The sequence below is a fragment of the Branchiostoma belcheri genome, unplaced genomic scaffold (assembly GCF_001625305.1).
Source record: "Branchiostoma belcheri isolate BF01 breed outbred unplaced genomic scaffold, Haploidv18h27 scaffold27, whole genome shotgun sequence".
NCBI lineage: Eukaryota > Metazoa > Chordata > Leptocardii > Amphioxiformes > Branchiostomatidae > Branchiostoma > Branchiostoma belcheri.
This window is the reverse complement of record NW_017803876.1, coordinates 1,969,938-1,975,635: the sequence shown is the minus strand read 5'-3', so window position 1 is coordinate 1,975,635 and position 5,698 is coordinate 1,969,938. Positions and strand designations below refer to the sequence as shown.

The 5,698-nt window shown below is 42.3% G+C and overlaps 1 protein-coding gene and 1 long non-coding RNA gene across 2 annotated transcripts in view; both read right to left on the bottom strand.

Moving 5' to 3' along the window:
* LOC109472193 (SERTA domain-containing protein 2-like) overlaps positions 1–3,479 on the bottom strand; it is a 12,962-nt gene extending 9,483 nt beyond the window's left edge. Inside the window, exon 1 of the mRNA XM_019771790.1 lies at positions 3,360–3,479. The gene's annotated coding sequence lies outside the window, so the exon portion shown is untranslated. The remainder of the gene's footprint in view (positions 1–3,359) is intronic.
* Positions 1–5,698, bottom strand: part of LOC109472214 — a 34,514-nt gene that overhangs the window by 24,608 nt on the left and 4,208 nt on the right. Inside the window, exon 2 of the long non-coding RNA XR_002140347.1 lies at positions 2,747–2,749. This is a non-coding gene — a long non-coding RNA (uncharacterized LOC109472214). The remainder of the gene's footprint in view (positions 1–2,746; positions 2,750–5,698) is intronic.

The window sequence follows — 5,698 nt, the reverse complement described above, 5'->3', positions numbered from 1 at the left end:
GCAAATGCATAGAAAAAGACTTCACTGGTGTCCTTAGTGTGCAGTACAGCCTGCTTGGAATCCCAAGAATCCCTGCTAACCAGGAAAAATTTTAACCTTCCCTCTCTGTGCATACAAACCAGGTTGTTACCCTCAGACAACCTACTCAACACTAGCAACGACTGCAGCTGACCGTCAAGTACCACAGAGTGGGCCAACGGTAAGTAAACCTTGTGTAAGAGACGTGGTTCAACCTCCTATTGCAGCCAATACCAAAACAACAAAGCTGTGGAAAATAGCATGTATGTGTTGGTAATCTGGTTCATAATGATTTTACAATACTTCACTAGGTGTAAAGTAATGGTGCCCATAAAATTAATTCTGTTTCTGACTTGCCAACACACAACACAGTTACACAGGCCAGTGACCTTTCCCTACAATACAGGCTACAACAAAAAACAGTGATGTGTCAGCAACAAAAACACGCTTGTTTTTCCTGTGTTGTTTTTCAGGAAGGGAAGCCCGGTGCTGACCTTTGACATGTTGTAGTGTAATGCACTATTTCAACCCCTTTGTGCTACAGGGGAAAACCAGGAGACATGCAACCTAAGCAGGTTCGTTGGCGTGAGATTACATCAGGTACTGGACTTTGGACCTAGAAGGTGAGAATGACCTAGCGTAGCTATGGGAAAAAAATAACATGGCAAGCATCTTGCACTGGCAAGCTACACACACTGCTATGCCAGTAACCTAAGGTTAGGTAAAATTTGTTGGATTAGTTTACCCATTCATAGCATTTCCTTGAAGGCTCCATGCAATAAAAGATGGGTATTCATAACAACATGTTTCATAACAGTACAGACCTAGAAAAAATCCAGCTTGCACGTAGAACGACCCACTTCTGTCAGCTGTGAGACTGAGCACAACTTCGAGAGAACAGCTTACAGAGTACTAATTTCTTTACACATGACAGAAGAACACGCTGATATCTATATTTGTGATCTTGTCTGTTAGAGACACCCTCTACCGGGAAGGCTTTTTTTTCAACCAATACAATTCAGTTAAAACAGATAAAACTTGGGAATGAAACTCTCTGCAACACAGCAGTTTCATTTTCAAAATTTGTTGAGTAGGCACGCAAATAACAAGCTTGGACATGTCCCATGTAGTCAACTCCAAATAACTGAGTTTCATCCCAGGTCTTATGTAATCTCCAGTATTTAGGGCATGTGTGTTCATGTAGGCCACAACTGACAAGTAAACAAACACATGTAACTTTCTTTGGGAGATATTTTTTTCAGGAATATTGACTTCTTGGATATCACCAAACATCGATAAATGCATCTACATACATGTAGCTTTTTCAGCAACATTTCTATAGATGATGCAACTTTGAAAAAAAAAGGTGGACACTACACCATCTAACTGGACTTATTAGCATTTTTGTCATTATAACTGTAAACAATGACAGTAACACGGAAATAATACACATGACGATGTACAATGTATTATCTAGGCAGTGTCCTACACATATCAAAAAGTAATTAACTGTCATAATTCAATTTTAGATCTGTCCTTGATTTTCTAAGAAAAAGATATTGTTTTCAGGATAGTGTTCTGGGAACCATCGCATTTTGTAGAAGGCAGCAGTTGTGGTTGTGGGAAAGTTGACAATTATGAATATTCAAATTTTCCCTCAGTGATTCACACTGTCTTGTGGGAATAATAGGGCTTCGAATCGATTACAGATTCTGGTTCGATCATTTTCTCCTCACTTTCACGAAACCAAAGTTGGTAAGAAACACGACTAAATGATGATACCAATCTGTTCTGCACAAAAATGTAAACTACTATACTAACCAGTAAGTTGATGTACAGTAACAGTGCATCACAAAAACCGTGGTCATGAATATTGCAAAATGACCAAAGCTGCCACGGGAAGCCACACATGCACACCAAATCATATGGCAGCTCAACACTTCAGGATATTCCGTACTGCTCATTCCTTCTGCTGCGGAATGCTGCAGACTTTCTAATTGGACGTGAAGCCTGCTTGAGAGGGACTGAGCCCTGGCCTCAATAAACAGACACCGGGTCCTCCTAACCCCAACCATCTGCACAGATTTCACACAACATTTACAAACCAGGCTCGGATTACCCTTCTTATCCTTGGCCATCTTCCTACGGATAATAATTCTTCTGGCCACCTTAATGAAAATGAACTAAAGAACAATTAGTTCGCAGGATACTAAACCGTTTAGAGACAATTCACTTGCAGATAGCAGGGTTGTAGAACGGGAGGTAAAGTGTGGCAGGGCGGAGTTGTTTACCACGCGAACTCTCATGAGAGGCTTGTGGGGGAAAAGTAAATCAACCCTCGCACCCCGGGAAAACATCAACATGAATTTCCCGCGTCGAGCTGGGAGGGGGAAAATCGTGTCAAATGTGTGCTGCCTGCAACAGTAGCAGGAAAATCAGATAAAGGCATGTGTAAAGAGGCGGGCATGTTTATGAAGAAGCATCGCTCGCTGTCCAAGCGGCATAAATTATCCCTGGTGGCGGCCCGGGAACACGCCCTGGGTGTTGTCTGTGCAACTGGCTCCCGGCATTTTAAAAGCAGGTGATGAGAGTGATCAGTAAGAAAATTAGGTCAGGGAGGTTCTTTAAAAATCCAGTGTACAGCTATGGGACGCTGCGAGCAACGGCGGAAGTCATGTCTAGAAAGCGGGGCAAGCTGTGGAAAAAACCCCGTCGCACAGTACGTGACAACCTTCCCGTGTCAAGGCCAAAAGAACTGCCGATCGCGCGCAGGGAGAACCAGTCCGCCGGCGAAAAACAGCTGGGCTGAACCTGTTTACGTGCCCCCAAGACTCCGCTATCCCACCACAACAAGTGTAACTTCTACCTGCCCGTGCAGTTTCGATGCCCGCGACATTATGAATGAGGAAAATCGGGACGAGGAAACGTGCAAATTACACAATAGCTCTGCAACCATCCCAACACTGAAAGCTCCAGGCAAGTGTCGAAAATTCCAATGTCATTCCCACCCCAACCCGAAATCTGCCCCTAAACCAGCGAATTCCCAAAGTCTATGGAATTTTTTTTCATCGTAGTAAACAAGGTTGTACCACACAGGAGTCCACGCAAACATCCCGCCACTGGAAAGTGTCCAGAACGCTCCGATTTCTGAGAAAGTTCAGCAGGAAATAGTGGGACAGACGATGTGACTCAACACGGGCGCCAGTGCAGTTTGAATGGCAGACATCGAGTCCAGCAGAAAAAATAACGCCAAACCGAGCAAACTAGCCCCCAAACCAGCCCAAATCCCACGCCAACACCTCAAACCACACATCGCACAACCATAAACAGGAGATACTCACTACTTGAGTGTAGTTTCGGTGAGAAGTTGCCCGTACATCGGCACCATGGATTGTTGTATGCTATTTCGGCGGCTTCCGCTTGTGTTCTGGCTGGCCCGAGGCGACGGGAGGGACTTTCCTTGACGGACGGGTCTCACGTGAGGCCCGGCTGAGCTGCACGGGCCCGGCGCCATGGTACAAGCCTCGCCATTGGCCAGCGACGCCCGCCCGGTTTGAAACGGCAGAAAAGGGTTGCTCTATGTACTCTCCAAGCAGAGGTTTGGGTTTTCAAATGTTATTTCTGCCGTGTTTTTAGGCTTCTGTTTTATCGGGATTTCTTTCTTGCACTAGAAGCCCCGATAAAAAAAGCCTAAAAACACGCCAAAAACAACCAACCCCAAACCCAAACCTCTGCTTGGAGATTAGCTCTATGATGATCATGATCATAGGTTCACCGTACAAAATTATGGGTATGATCAGTTTTAATAAGTATTCAATGAAAAGAGATGATAAAGATTATTCGAATTATATAAATTATTGATATTTTCCAGGGTTTTCTTCAGACGTTGTAAGGAAGTTAGAAACCTCATTGGGTTACATAACATTAAAAATTATACGTTGTTTGTTAACTAACGTTACCTAAACATATGTTGAATGTTTAAAACTATTAGGCAATGCTTTGGATTTTGACATTTTCTCCCCTTTCAGACAATTCTCTAAACAAGAATTGAACCTCCTACTTGCACATCATCATCGAATGAATAAGCCCACAAGTCAAGTCAGAGCCTTTGGCAAACAAAATCTCAAAACAAACTTATGCAGTTTTGAATTATCACATAAGGTTATCACTGGAGTGGATTCACGACAAAGAGACATCACAGCATGTGTATAATAACTGTCCACAGTCAAAAACACATTTCTTTGTTCTCTTCAAAAGCACGCCCGAGCCAATCAGCACGGTCCTAACAGAAATGCGTTGGCCTGGCGGTGGGAATGACGTCAAAGAGGTGGAACTTCCGTTTCACGTTGTTTATCTATGACGTTTCTAGGAGACGCACTTCCGGGCGGGAAAGACAGAGAGAGTAGAAAACCTCCCGAGTATGTCAGCGATTTGCGCCCACGTCTTCGGCCGGCAACGTCCGCCAACAAAGTAGCGAGCGAAAATGGGGATGAAGTTTGACATTTAAGATGGCAACTTTCATTTTTCTGCATACAATTTGCTGAAAAGTACACCTGCTTCTCATGCAAGTATTGCCCTCCTGGCACACCTGTTCGTACAGAATTACCTACTCTTCATTCAACAATAACAATAGATGTAAGGCTATCTGGTGGCAATGGCGGACGGAAGGAGGACAACAACAAGGGGAGCTTGTTTGTGCCGGAAAGGTTAAAATAGGACACTTCTTGGAAATGCAAGAGATTGGATTCTCAGAAGTTTGCTAAAAGTTTCCTAAATTTGGGATACTTGGCATGCAAATGGCTTGCAAATGAACAAATGGTAAAATCAAGGTTATTCTTTCAAACCTTGGTAGAATTGGTAACGTTAGTTAGTTTAACAGTTACTAGTAACCTTTTATAAGGAAGAAGTTTTAAAAATTGAACTGAATCTGTAACATTGCACCAATAGCCTATAAGAAGGCAATGCATGAATTCAATATGATTTCTTTAAAAAGTCCTGCCCAAAAAAGCGAAAGGAACCTTAAAGATACGTTCTTTCGAGGCCCCTGAACGAAGCTAACAGAAAAGGAGACAAGCTGATTAAAAAAAAATACTTCTTAGCTACAGGCTCTTCTATGATTGATGAAGAGGCAAACAAATTTTATTTAATATTTCATGTTGTTTACTGAATTTTTAACTGACCACAAATTCTTTAGCACTCAAAGGCGCCTGGAGGAAACTTTTCCCGAGCTTTGGGTCTGGCTTTTGGGTAGATTTGGCCTTGGTGACTAGACTGATGATGAACTGACTGCATGTAGTCTGTTTTGGGATTTCTTTTATTAGTCTTATTACTTCATAAAGCTCAACTAAATAAACTATAAATCCAAAAGTTACGAAAATTTCAATGAAATACTTCACAATTCTATTCCTGTCTTGCTACCATCAAAACTAGGAAAGAGTCCAAGGTTGATGATGCATTACTGGTATGAACAGCATGACTCTGGATTTACCATATATGGTAACAAGATGAGAGAGACCACTGGTCATAAGGCCATGTTGATTTGATTATATGGATGACATCCGCGCGCGCATGAATTTTCGGCCGTTTACCAAAAAAAAAAAAAAGTTTCCAACCACACTGTAAATGTACAAAACAGTTAGAAAAAATGAGCAAATATATACCGAAAGTTGACAAAAAAAAA